At 54.7% G+C, this 14,462-nt stretch overlaps 1 protein-coding gene across 1 annotated transcript in view; it reads right to left on the bottom strand.

Annotated features, from left to right (window-relative positions):
• Positions 1-4,757, bottom strand: part of Cxxc5 (CXXC finger protein 5) — a 32,121-nt gene extending 27,364 nt beyond the window's left edge. Inside the window, exon 1 of the mRNA XM_059246064.1 lies at positions 4,661-4,757. The gene's annotated coding sequence lies outside the window, so the exon portion shown is untranslated. The remainder of the gene's footprint in view (positions 1-4,660) is intronic.
• Between the last annotated feature and the right edge of the window lie 9,705 nt (positions 4,758-14,462).

The raw sequence follows: 14,462 nt of genomic DNA, 5'->3' as shown, positions 1-14,462 counted from the left end.
ATAGGTAAGCAAGGCTTGGGGCTAGACCACTCTCTCTTAGAAGACTGTCCAGCTCCAAGCTGGAGTTCCAGCTCCCAGGGATGCCCAGCAGCAGGAAGTTTAACTGGCAATCACGTTCGTGTCGTGTCGTCCTCCCGGCCCCCGAGAATCCAGGACAAGCCCACGGACTGTCATGTGAGAGGTCAAGGCAGACAGGCAGGCCCTCTCACAGACTCTGCTGTGCATGCACATACGTGACTATGCTCCCAGGTAAGTCACACACACACACACACACACACACACTGATGTTTACCTGCATAGGGACACACTCTTAACCTGCACACACATAGCTGTAGACCTCGGCTGCCACTGGCTCCGCAAAGGGGAGAAACATAAAAAAAAAAAAAAACCACCCATGACCTTAAAATCCTTTTATTCTTATAATCACAGGCTGCCATCGCTGGGGATATGCGCTGTCACCCCGGCCCCAGCCTGTCTCCCTCCATGGCTTCCAAAACTCCCAGCAGGCAGGCAGACCGGGAGGCTGCCCAGTTACTGCTGGGGAGGGGGAAGGGCACCCCGGAGTAGAGAAGGTTTTAAGTCTCTCTGCTTCTCAAGCAGGGAGGGAAGGATTCAGAAAGAAAGTCAGACTGGCAGACAGACAGAGAGAGAGAGAGAGAGAGAGAGAGAGAGAGAGAGAGAGAGAGAGAGAGAGAGAGAAAAGACCCAGCCACCAGCCACTGACTACTGCCCACCCAGCTCAAATATGCCCACTCTAGGTTTACTTCAACACTCACAATCCAACACTCACAGTCCAGACACATGCCACTAAAGGAGCGACCACTTCTAGATTTGTGAGTCCATACAAAACAGGTTCATGCCAGGAGCCAGGAGTGTGGCAGCGCACACCTTCAATCCCAGAACTAGGGAGGCAGAGGCAGACAGACCTCTGTGAGTTCAAGGCCAGTCTGGTTTACATAGTAAGTTCCAAGGCTACATAGTAAGAGCCTGTCTCAAAACAAACACATACAAATCACAAACCCTACAAAATTCCACATACTCGAAACATACAGAACACGAACACACACACACACACACACACACACACACACAATATATATATAGGGAAATGGCCAACCTTCAGACATGCTGACCTGAGTGCATGAGGTATATGTACCTCATCACCATTCACAAAATCACACATCTTAAACTTCCACATCCTCAGACAGATACGTTCTACACACAGATTCCAAGACAGATATACCACCCAGGTTCTCACACAGGAGATCAGCACAGTGCCACACAAGCCCATCTCTGTGGGCCGAGACTGCCTCTGGGTCTCTGAAGGGGCAGTCCTTTCTCACTGCCAGCAGCCTGGGAAGGTGGGCTCGGCACTGAGGGCAGGCAGACAGAGTAAGGGGGAAGTTGGAGAATGCAGGAGAAAAAACTTTAGTGGGATATTCTTGTTGGGCAGTAGTGCGTGAGTAACCGGGGAGGCTTTTTGTGGTCTGGTGAGTTCCAGCTATGAGTGAGAGTTTAACTATTAATATACTTAATCAAGGACACTTTTCGTGCACACACACACACACACACAGCCACACACAGCTCCAGAATGAGACCAAGCGGTAAGGGTGAGAGAGAAGCATAGGAGGGAGGTAGCCCCTCCACCCAGCTGCACCCCCAGACTACAGAAGCAGAATATGCACCCCCAGAATGGCAAAGTGCTCAGTAACTTCTATTTCCTGTCAGAGAATGAGTAAATGAGTTACACGTAATGACTGCCCCATCCATGACCAGTGAAAGCCAATGCTGGAGAATCACCTGTGACTCCATGATCACACAGAATTCCAAGAGCAGGACCAGGTCTGTCCCACCTGTATCCCTGCATCTCGCTACCTCACCCTGCGCTAGGACGTCCACTGGCTTTGGCTCAGTCCAAAACTCTCTCATCTCTCTTCCATCTCACTGCATGCTCTCATGAGTAACCAGGTGGGGACCTGGAGAAGATGGGGTACTTAACCTACAGAGACAACCATGCTCCCACATTCCTATGGGCCCTGGTCTCACACTTGCCAAATAGGTATCAGAAAGGAAACAGCAAGAGTGAGGGGTCACCATGGGAGCCCCGGGCACATAGCATGTGAGGGGCTTGAGCCCCGGATTCAGAACCCTCCCCTCCCTTCCCCCCATGCAGCCCAGCTCAGCCCAGCCGGGTGGACATTCCAGGCCTCACGTGATAAAGGGGAGGCCATTGGCCCTCCGGTAAGTCAACAGGGGAGATAGGAGGGCCAGGCCAGGGTCACCTGCTGAGCTGGGAAAACGGGCCCAAACACACACATAAATAAGGCACTACTAAGCCAGCCAGCCAAGGGCCCAGCTCGCAGAGGACCCTCTGTCCCACCTTGGAAAAGGGGGGGGGGGGGGGACCGACTCAAGCTTGGCTAGGGGTTTCCCCTCGAGAACTCAGCTCCGGCGGGGGGGGGGGGGGGGTGGAGAGGGAGGCTACAGAGCCATCCGGGCTGACTGGGAACCCAAGGGCCAACCTCCCTCAGCTGTTCCCACCCCTCCCCGGGGCAAAAATCAAACTGTCACCCCTCCCTCCTCCCTAAGGAGAAGGACAATTTCCGTTCTGAGTGGGGAGGTAACAGCTGCACAGCGAGCCACTACCCCCCCCCCCCCAACAAGCTCCAGCTTGACTCTCATCTAAGGAACTGCTAAATCAACACCATGCAGTTACAGGCGAAGTAGCCGCGGCCAGTCTCCTCGGAATCCTCTCAAAAAAAAAAAAAAAAAGGATGGGAAAGATTTCCAGCTAAAACCAGGACACAGGAGCCTTTCGGTAAAGGGTCAGGTCAAGCTTACCCCCCGGGCACCCCCGAACCATCTCATTGAAATGCTCTCCATCGCTAGGACCGTACACTCCGAAGCCCGCGGGCGGGGGCAGCTGAGGTGGCGCCGGGCGTGCAAACCGCGCTCCAAACAAGTCCGCAGCGACCGCGCTCGCAAGCCCCCGCCAGGCGGCCCCAGCGGAAAACTTGAAAGGGACTCTGTTTGCCGGCGGCCCTGGGGCGGCTCCGGCGGGGGCGGGGGCGAGAGCCAGCGATCACACGCCCCCTTCCCCAACGCTTCCTGGGCAAACCCGCGGGGCAAGGGAGGGCTCCACACACTACAAAACCCAGGGCTCCAAACTGCGCGGGGGCACAGGGAAAGGCGGGGATCAAGGGCCTAATCCGCATCTCGTCTTGGGCACCCCCAACTGGAAGACCCAACTCTCAGAGCACCCAGGGTCCCGGGGAGCAAAGTAGGGTGCAGCTGCCAAACCTTCACCCCCTCCTCAGGAAGACTAGAGAGACCAAGTCTTTCAAGATGAGTCACGACAGAACCCCCCAAATCTAATGGTACCTCCTTGCAACCCATGGCACCAACCCAACTCTGCGCACCCCTTACGATTCCCCCCAGGAGGAAAAACAGGGAAATTTTTCTTGCTCCCTTCCGTTGCGCACTAGCTCCTGTGACAGGTCCCCTACTTAAAAATCGGGGTCCCTCACTTTCGGTAGAACCTATATATAAACAAAGCCAGGCGCACCCCGCGCTCCCCGCCGGAAAACAGCCCATTCCGGGTGAGGACAACTTCCCCCAGTCAGAAAATTAACACATTCCTCTCGCGGCGGTTCAGCCCCCGGCTCCAGGGATGCGAAAGGGAGGGGGCTCGGGCGGGACTTCGGGGGGTAAATTCGGGGCCAGAGCAGCGTGGCAGGAGCCTGGGATGCCCGCCCCCTGCAGCCCTGCAGCTGAGGAACACCCCCCCCCCCCCATTCTGCGTCCCCGGCCTTGCACGCAGCTGGGCACACGCGGAGAGGCGGTCAGAGACTCCCCAAGGCCGTAGAGGACAGAAGAGAGGCCGCCTGGGCGGCGAAGGTGGGGGTGATATACTTTGACGGGGGGGAAAAAAAAAAAAAAAAAAAAAAGGTCAAACTTGATCAGCCCGCCCGGCACCCTGCAGGCAGCGGGGGCGAGGAGCCGAAGCGGAAACACAGAAGTGGCCGCCGCCTCTTCCAAGTCGAAGGGGAGGCACGGCCACGCGTGGACCGAGGCGCTCGGGGCAGTTACGGTCGCCCACAAACACAGGGCAGCTAGTGGGGTCTGATGCGGGGAGTGCGCGCCGCAGATCTGCAAGCAGCCGCCCCCGCAGGCGCAGCACCCGCCCAGCACTGCGAGGTGAGGACCCCCGGCGCCCGCGAGCACCAGTGATTGGGAAGGAAGCGTCCCCCGCAGAGAGAGCTCCAGCCTCGCTCCTCCGCTCCCAGCCCGCCGTCCTCGACCCTAAAACCCCTCTTTTTGTCTGAACTCAGTGATCTGCGACCGAGCATACTGCGGCTTGGGAAGGCTTGGATATAGCAGCGGCCACCGAGCGATCACCGGAGCTAGGTCTCCCAGGCCCGGCGGCTCAGGCTGCGGGCGTCCCCCGCCCCTCCCCAACACCGACCCCTCCTTCCCCATCCCTGGCTCTCCGCACCTGAACTTCGGGGGAACCCGCGCCACCAAACTTTCCGCGGACTTGCAGCGAACTCCGGCCCCGGCCGCGCACGGAGCCCCGGGGGAGGAGAGGGAGGGAGGCGGGGAAGGGGAGGGGGCTGGCCTCCCGGGGGGGGCCGGGGGAGGGCTGTGGCCCGACACCTACCGGCTCTGCGAGTCGTCCGAGCCGCCACGGTCGCCGCGAGGCCGAGGGGGAGGGGCGGGGCGGGGAGCTGCGCTCCGCTCTGGGCACCGCCGCGGTGCGCTCCGCTCCAGTCGCCCGCCGCGCCCGGGGCCAGAGCCGGAGTCGCGCCGCCGCGGCTGGCCCGAGGCGGGGAGGGGGGGGGAGCCTGCAGCACCTGCCCCTCCTCCCCCTCCCCGCGGCCCAAATTAAAAAACAACAAAAAGCAACTAATCACCCCGGAGCGCAGCGCCTCGCGGCGCGGCGGGCGGAGGACTCGGCGTGCGGCGCCCGGACTCAGCAGGCGGCGCGCATGGCTAGGCACAGGCTGGGACTCGGGGCCGGGCTGTCGGGGGCGAGGCTCTCCTCTTCTGGCTCTGCTCGGACGCCTGCTCTCGCCGCCGCCTCTACATCCCAGCTCAGGCTCCGCCGCCTCTGCCGCCGCGCCGCGCGCCCGCCCGGGCAGGAGCTCCGAACGCTGCCCGGGGGCTGCCGGCAAAACCCGGACCGGACTAGCGGCTCCCTCACCCCCCCCCACCTCCACCTCGGATTCCCTCCCTCCTCCCGCGGCCTCCCTCCCAGAGCGGCTTTGGCCACTTGGACGCCGCAGGCTCTGAAGCTGGAGCCGCAGCCCCTGCGCTTCCCGAATCCAGCGTCCTGGCGAGGTCCGCCCAGGCTCAGCTCCCCCGCGCGCCCGGCTTCACCCTTTTTCCGTGCAACTTTACAAATAAATAAAATAAATGGCCCCCACCCCCTTTGTAAGAGATGCCTGGGCACGGAGACGCACCTTCCGGGGAAAATCCGCCGACCTTCTGCCCCCTGTTCAGCTGTTCTATGGGGCAACAAGCTATGGGAATTGAGAGGGAGGGTTTGGCTGCCCACCCTCCAGCTCAGGTGCTTGTCGGTCCGCCGACTCTCAGTTCAAAGACCGCACCCTTCCCAAAACCACTTTTCCTGCATTCAGTAGACACTAATTTCACCGGAAGAACGGAGGCAGAGTCCTAGTCCCATTTCACAGATGAAGAAACTGATCAGAGAAAGGACGTTTTGTTTTGTTTTGTTTTTTTTGTGTGTGTGTGTGTGTTTTTTTTTTTAAGGAGGCAGGCTCCTGCCCAACTAGAGCATCTACACTAAGCCCTAGAGCTGTGGCCTATGAACTGAGTCTGAAATAGTACCTGGAACAAAGCAACGCTCAGATAACCCCTAAGAGAACGAAATCTCAGCCCTATGCAACCGAGTAGGTGGGAAAAGAGCTGATGTGAGCCCGTACGTCTTTGCACCTATTCCGTATGTGCCTCTGCCCTTTGACAAGGTCCCCTCTCTTATCTGCCCCGTTTGGGCTATTCCTGCAGCTGAGGTCTTCTCAGAGAGCGACAGAATGAGCCCCGGCCTCCCGTCATTCCGGAGTGATAGTTATGCAGTCTTCAGGGATCCGAGCGGGAGGGAGGAGTTGCCGCAGTCAGGTCGCAGAGAAAGCACAGCCCCTAGACCCACGAGGAAGTAGCATAAGGTTGGGGGGTCAGCTTGGTGCTAAGTATTACAGTCGGATACCAAGTGGGGTCCAGATAACAGGGAGTTAACTGCAGCCACCAGGGTGCCTCCAGCCACAGGCCATGGCCTCCAGCCACAGGCCATGGCCTCTATGGGAGTAGCGAAATCGCCTCCCACAGCTGCTTCCTCTCTGGTTGTGGGTCTCCCTAGAGCTGGGACTAATATCCACCCTCCAAGCCATCTGTGTATGGACTTAGGGCTTTAGCCCAGTTGGGGTCGGGGTGGAATGTCAAAGGGCAGAGCTCATCTGGAATGTGTTACCTGTCCCCCACTCTTGGCAATCCCAGGCCACAAGGAGTGACTCCTCCCAGGCACTGGGGACACCTAGCCAGTTCCTTCCTACCTACTGTCGAATAATGGGTCCCTTTGGGGAGGTGTTTAGCTCCCCTTAACCTCCAGCTGGTTTCTTCATAGTCACCCCAAATAAGTCTGTTGGCTAAGTAAGAAGGGGCTTGCTATGGAAACAGTCTTTCTTCTTTCTTTTTCTTTCTGTGACAGGGTCTCACTATGCGGTCCTGGCTAGTCTGAAATTCACTACATGGACTAGGCTGGCCATGAATTTAAAAAAATCCACCTATCTCTGCCTCACCAGTGCTGGGACTAAAGGTGTGCACCACCACGCCCTGCATGGGAAGAGCCCTAAGATGGTGGACATACATTAATGCTTACTCCAGGCTGCTTGGAGACTCTGGTCCTCATCTTGCCAGGCACTATTTGGCACAGGCCATACAAGGAAAAGAGGCAGAATGCCTGGACTCTGTGCTCCAGGATGTCCCAGTACTTACCCCTCCTCTCCTACTGTATCTGGGAAAGCTGAGACACTCACTGACTCCAAGCAGGGACCTGCTCCCTGGGAGTCAGCAACCTGAGCTAGAAGATCCTGACCCAAGAAGTGAAAGGACCTGCAGCTAGGTCCTTGAAGCCTAGAGCCAGTACAGAGTCAAGCCCTGCATACTGGGAAAAGGCTCTGTGGTGAAAGATCTAGCTCGCTCAGGAAATAAAAGTGCTTTCCTTGCCAGTAGGAAGACCTGAGTTCAATCCCCAGAACCTGGGCTTGTAAACCCAGCATTGAAGAGGCAGAGACAAAGGGATCCCTAGGGCTTACTGGACAGCTATCCTAGACTATCTGATGAGCTCCAGGGCAATGCGAAGCCCCAACTCCTGAGGAGACGGGCAGCATTCCTGAAGATGACTCCTGAGCATGAGTTCATACATACCTGAGCAGCCCAGCGCCATTAAAAGGAAAATCTCGGCTGGGCGGTGGTGGCGCACGCCCGGAAGCAGAGCCAGGCAGATCTCTGTGAGTTCGAGGCCAGCCTGGGCTACCAAGTGAGTTCCAGGAAAGGCGCAAAGCTACACAGAGAAACCCTGTCCCGAAAACAACAACAACAACAACAAAAAATCTCTAAGCCAGCATCTATGAGGGGCTGGGGGAGCCTCATCTTAGGAATGTGCACTTTTTTTGAGGACACTCCCCCCCCCACCTCAGCAAACTCAAGAAGCCAAAAGTTAAGGGTCTGCAGTGGAGGGAGCCCCGTGTTCCAGAGGGCCTGACTTTCTCAGGGAAATGAAAACAACCGCCTGGTCTTGGAGTCTCCCCGTTTTCCACCTCAACACTGGGAGAGAGAGGCCCAGATCCTCACCTGTCCAATCTACTTGGGAACTGGAGAGAATACTGTTCCCGGGGGAAACACAATGTGAACAGGAAATGCCACACACACACCATCTACCTGTAACTCTATCATGAGTGTGTGCACAAAGAGAGGACATCTAGGCAGGGCGAGGCAGGAAAGACCGCTTCTTCTCAAGAGGGAGGAAAGCCACCTTGGTTCTGCCCCTCAAAAAGGAATATTTTGGTTTACATTGTTATTAAAGTTTTTACTGAGGGTTTTTGTTTTGTTGTTTTGTTCTTGTTTTTGTTTTGTTTTTTTATCCTGGTGTGATCAGACACCTGAAAGGCCTGGGAATTGAACCCGGGGCCTCTGGAACATCAATCAGTGCTCTTAACTGCTGAGCCATCTCTCTTCTGTATGGAGTTTTCAACCAACACCCACCCTGCAAGTCTCCAGCACGTGTGAGGACAGGGTCCCCCCCATGCCCACCCGCTCTACAAGTCTCCAGCACGTGTGTGAGGACAGGGTCCCCCCCATGCCCACCCGCTCTACAAGTCTCCAGCGCCTGTGTGAGGACAGGGTCCTCCCCCCATGCCCACCCGCTCTACAAGTCTTCAGCGCCTGTGTGAGGACAGGGTTCCCCCACACACCCACCTGCTCTACAAGTCTCCAGCACGTGTGTGAGGACAGGGTCCCCCCCCATACCCACCCGCTCTACAAGTCTCCAGCGCCTGTGTGAGGACAGGGTCGTCCCCCCCCCATACCCACCCGCTCTACAAGTCTCCAGCACATGTGTGAGGACAGGGTCCCCCCCCATACCCACCTGCCCTACAAGTCTCCAGCACGTGTGTGAGGACAGGGTCCCCCCCATGCCCACCTGCTCTACAAGTCTCCAGCACGTGTGTGAGGACAGGGTCCCCCCCATGCCCACCTGCTCTACAAGTCTCCAGCACATTTGTGAGGGCAGGGTCCTCCCCCCATACCCACCTGCTCTACAAGTCTCCAGCGCCTGTGTGAGGACAGGGTCCCCCCCCCCCCATGCCCACCTGCTCTACAAGTCTCCAGCGCCTTTCCCTCTCTCTCTCTTCCTCCTCCTCTCAGGCCTTCCAGCTCCCCCAGCCTGATCATGCCCTCTTGAATTCAACTGATAATATTTATCCTCAGCATTGATTAAGCCCTTGCCCATCTCTTGTTTTTCTTTTTTCTCTCGGTATCGTCTCCATTTCTCGGATGAAGAAACCAAACAATCGGTGCCAAAGCTGTTCTCTAACCCAAGACTTGCTGTCCCTGGGAGGCTTCGTCCACAGTCTCGGTGAGGCTCATCTCTTTCACATCCTGCGGGGCTCCCTACAGTCCATGGATCGGCTACAATTTCCAGGACTTCACCTATACTTTTCTTCTGCGAAGAGGGGCTGATTCAAGCTTCTCACAGAAGGTCCTGTTTAAGACCTAGGACTCCTCCACTGAGGGCCTCACTAGCTGTCACTGGAGCCTGAGCTTGGGCCCTACCTAGAAGGCCAGCAGTAGTGTTTGTGATACTCGGAAAAGGTGTCCCTATGGGCTGACACGTGGAGTCTCTTCAGTCCATGTTAGGTACTTTTGTTTTTGTTTTGTTTTGGTTTTTCGAGACAGGGTTTCTCTGTGTAGTTTTGGTGCCTGTCCTGGAACTCGCTCTGTAGCCCAGGCTGGCCTCGAACTCACAGAGATCCGCCTGGCTCTGCCTCCCGAGTGCTGGGATTAAAGGTGTGCGCCACCGCTGCCTGGTGGTACTTTTTTTTAACCTCTGTTTATTTTTATTTTATTTTATATGGATGGATGTTTTGTCTGCATGTATGTTTATGTACCACGTGTGTGAGAGGACAGGAGAGAGTGTTAGATCCTGTGGAACTGGAGTTTACAGAGTGCTGGGAATTGAATTCAGGTTGTCTGGCACAGCAGTGAAGTGCTTTTAGTCTCTGAACCATCTCTCCAGCCCCTTAACCTTTATTTTTATTTTATGTGTATGGGCATTTGCCTGCATGTATGTCTCCGCATCCTGTGCATGCAGTACCTATGGAGGCCAGAAGAGGGTGTCAGATCCCCTGGGACTGGAGTTACAGGGGGTTGTCAGCTGTCATGCGGGTGCTGGGAATCGAACCCAAGTCCTCTGGAAGAGCAACCAGTGCCCTTAACTGCTAAGCCATTTCTCCAGCTCCACTAGGTATCTTTTCTGAAGTGTATTTGTTACACACCTATACCATGGCCTGGCTCTCTGCCAGTCATAAGGCCACTCTGAGCATGTCACATAGAAACAGGTTGTTTTCTCTTTTGGATGGGCTGGGGATGAGATCTGCTCACATTAGGCAGGTATGCAACCACCGACTTGCATCCCCAGCCCCAGAAATAGATTTACTTGTTCATTTGGCTGCATTTAGTCATCCATTACACCACCCATGAGAATCCTTGAAGGTAAGGTGTGTCCTACCATCTCCACTCCTGAAGTCTGTCTTTCTGTGTGGGAACTTACTATGAGTTAGGCAGCAAGCTGACTGCCTTCAGAACCTGTGGATTAAATACGCACAGAAAGCAGTCAGCTTGGTGCCCAAGTTTCCACAGCAGCAAACCAACTTCTCAGGCCAACCTTATCTAAGGTCTTCTCTGTAACTGCAGTGTCTCGGCTTATGCCCGTCATTAATGACACAGCCAGTAGCTGGAGATGTCTGAGTGGAGGAGTGAGTCTCCAGTGAAGATGTCCCATTCAGAGTCTAGCTCGGTAGCACACACCTTCAATCCCAGCACTTGAGAGGCAGAGGCAGGCAGATCTCTGTGAGTTCAAGGCCAGCGTGGTCTACAGAGCAAGATCCCGGACAGCCAGGGCTACACAGAGAAACCCTGTCTGGAAAAAAAAGATGTCCCATTTAGAATCTTGCCTAATATCAGCTCCTCTCTCCTCTAGGGCAGAATTCCCTCACCAGTATCACAAAGGATGGGAGGGAGGGAGGGAGGGAGCAAGGGTGTCTGCAAGCTGGCCTACTGGGGTAGAACACAGAGCAGACTTTAATGGAGGTCACTCTGGATTATGATTGCAGCCAAAAGCCCAACATGGGCAGGAGAAGAGAAGAGCTTAAAAGCCCACTGTGGATTCAGGCTTTTGGGGTCTCAAACCATCACACCGACCACTGGACCTTAGTGTCACCTCTACCTCATGACAGCTGACAGTTATTCACGGAGACGTAAGACCACAGGGAAATGTCAAACATGGTCCAAGCTTACTCCTATAGAATTAGTTTGGTGGCCTACTGGCCCTGGTCTGAAAAAAACAAAAGAGGAAGGAGGAGAAAATCGGGGGGACCTCAGCCCCAGAACAGAGCAGCTCTGGAGGCAGAGACTAGCCCTCTCCCCAAGCCATGCACACGGTTATTTACACATTACACATGTATAAATAACCAGACATAGTTCTACACTCTTATCAGGTACAAGGAGTTGACTCTGTGTGTGTGTGTGTGTGTGTGTGTGTGTGTGTGTGTGTGTGTGTGTGTGTAGGGAGAGGGGAGGAAGGTCAGTCTGGTGACTATTGTGTGTATGTGTGCGTGTGTGCGCGCGCGTGTGCGTGTGCGTGTGCGTGTGTGTGTGTGTGTGTGTGTGTGTGTGTGTGTAGGGAGAGGGGAGGAAGGTCAGTCTGGTGACTATCATGCCCCTGACAGTAGTAACCCTTGACTCCTCTCTAGGCACAGCCATGAGTCAACTGTCTAGTGGGAATGCAGAGACCAAACTGTGTCTCCAGGGCTCCCAGGTCAGGAAGGAGTAACTGAAGATGTCTAGGGGAGTTGGAGGGAGGGCAGAGTCCTGTACCAGGGGGAGGATGAACTGGGCATTGGGAAGCCTGCCTGGTCTATGTCTGCCTAAAGCCTGCAGGCTAGGGTGGAGTAGCAAGGGGCTGCTGGTGTGAGGGGGTTAGGACTCTTCCTCTCTCAGACAGGGCTCCAGAGGATAAGAAGGGTGTTAAATGCCCCCCACATTGAGGTTTCTGAAAACTACCCATGCTCTCCTATGACAAGGGGGCTCGAAGACCCCACCCACCAATCTCTACACTGTCTTCCTCTTCAGACTCCAGAGAATAGGGTGCTCAGGTTGTGCCTGGGGTGGGGTCTGGATGAACTGCTCTTTGAACTGGTGGGACTGGTTTTGTGTCTAGCCACCTGGGCAGTCACGGGTTGCCTACTGGGCCAAGGAGAGAGGCCTCAGGAAGGGGCCCCTTGTAAATCGTTAACTCCCACAGCCACCACTGGGTCCCTTGGGCCCCACCCCCAGTCATGACTCTGGCCCTGAGTGCTCCCCCACAGGCCAAAACTCAAAGGTCAGAGGTCAGAGCCAGAGGTCTCAACACCTGGGTAAGTCCTTCCCCTAACTCGCCAGGGGAGGGGGAGTTTCTGTAGGGATAGCCCTGCCCTCTAAATTCTGAGAACTGTCACACGGGTCTGCCCTCCAGCCTTCCTGTTGCAGCCCTGATCTGTGTCTCTGAGGAATTCTGGGTGGGCCTCAGGGCAACCCCTGGGCAAGTCCTAGCCCCACTAGCCCTAGATAATGATGCCAGGAGTGTCGGAGGCTAGACCAGATTAGAAAAACCAGCAGACACTGCTCAGAATTGGTCATCTTTCCAGCTCCAAGGGTTACAATAATAGCTGTCTGTTTGGGTTTCTCTGGGTAACAAGCCCTGGCTGTCCTAGAACTCTCTTTGTAAACCAGACTGGCTTCAAACTCACAGAGATCCCCCTGCCTCTGCCTCCAAAGTGCTGAGATTAAAGGCATGCCGCCCCTACACCCCACCCCACCCTTGGCTATTTTTTAATTTTTTGAGACAGGGTCTAGCTGGTGTGGACTATGTAGTCCAGGCTGCCCTAGAACTCACAGAGATCCACCTGCCTCTGCATTCAGAGTGCTCGGATTAAAAGTGGTAAGTAATCTTTTAGTATGTGCAACTATACCCAGCACATTTTATTTTTTTAGATTTGCTTATATGTATGGATATTTGGCCTGCAGGTATGTATGTGCACCATGTACGCACTTGGTGTCTACAGGGGTCAGAAGAGGGCATCAGATCCCCTGGAACTGGAGTTACAGTTGGTTGTGACTGAACCTAGGTCCTCTGCAAGGGCAGGTGCGCTTAACCTCTGAGCCATCTCTCCAGCTCTTAGTATGCTGGTGCCTGTAGAGGCCAGAAGAGGGCATCAGATCCCCAGGAGCTGGAGGGACAGGTGGTCAATGATCACCAGCATCTTGATGGGGGTGTAGAAACTAAACAGGGGCCCTCTGGAAGAACAGAAGCACTCTTAACTGCTGATCTATCTCACCAGCCCTATAGAACCTGGATCTTGACCCTAGAAAGGTTCTAGCTCATTTCATATTCTGAAGCTATAGCTGATAAGATATAATAAACCCTTTTCCCCAGGTATAATGCTGTTGGGAATTTCTGATATGGGAATAATAGGGGACATATCTAGGCAAAAAAAAAATCACTATCAACCGGGCAGTGGTGGCACACGCCTTTAATCCCAGCACTCGGGAGGCAGAAGCAGGTGTAACTGTGAGTTCAAGGCCAGCCTGGTCTACAGAGTGAGTTCCAGGACAGCCAGGGATACAGAGAGAAACCCTGTGTTGGGAAACAAACAAACAAAACCCATCAATAACACCCATGTCTCTGGGAGTCCTGCCCCCAGCATACCCTCAAGTGCTACCTCCATCCCCAAGAAACCTGTTCCAGACAAGCCAATGAAGGAGGTTGACATGTTCCCCTTTTTGATAAGGCATCATCTTATAAGCCAAGGAGACAGGGGAAAAAAAACCCAACATCAACTTTTAATAGAGATTACAGATTCAGAAAAGATTCATAACTGAAATGATTCCCTAAGGAAATATAAAAAGTTACTTACGGCATGGCTAAATTGGGCAGACTTCAATCAGGGGCTGTTGAGAAGTCATTAAGATACATACAATGATTTACATGAGCTCTGTCAGGAGAACTGGCCACTACTCCAGCTAAGAGAGGGCATCTGGTTCTGGGCTGCCTTGGCTCCAACCCAGAGCTAGGGAGAAAGGGAAGAAGCCCTACCTCTTGGCACCAGAGGCCACTGCCCAGGGACCTAGAAATTCTAGCAAGGGAAAGTGAAACAGGAAATAGACAATCTGTTGTTTTGGTTTGGTTTTTCAAACAGGGTTTCTCTGTATAGCAGCTCTGGCTGTCTTGAAACTTAATCTGTAGACCAGGCTGGCCTTGAACTCACAGAGATCCGCCAGCCTCTGCCTCTCAAGTGCTGGGATTAAAGGTGTGTGCCACCACCGCCCAGCTAGATATTCTATTGTTGAAAGCAGTCTTCTCTCCAATAGTGTAAAAGGGAGCTGCAAGGCCATGACTGCTTATCTTCTCAAATCTAAAGAAGGGATGGGCATGGTGGCACAGGCATTTACTCTCAGCATTCTGGAGACAGAGGCAGGCAGATTTCTGTGAGTTCCAGGCCAGCCAAGGTTATATCGTGAGGCCCTGTCTCAAAAAACAAAGCAGAGGGCTGGGGAGACCGCTCAGGAGCAAAGAACAGAAAACTGGGGTTTGATTCCCAGCACTCATGCACTCACACACTCACAGGGTG

Source organism: Peromyscus eremicus, chromosome 19, assembly GCF_949786415.1.
Source record: "Peromyscus eremicus chromosome 19, PerEre_H2_v1, whole genome shotgun sequence".
Classification (NCBI taxonomy): domain Eukaryota; kingdom Metazoa; phylum Chordata; class Mammalia; order Rodentia; family Cricetidae; genus Peromyscus; species Peromyscus eremicus.
Note: the sequence above shows the minus strand (reverse complement) of the source record. Positions and strands in the feature narration are given on the sequence as shown.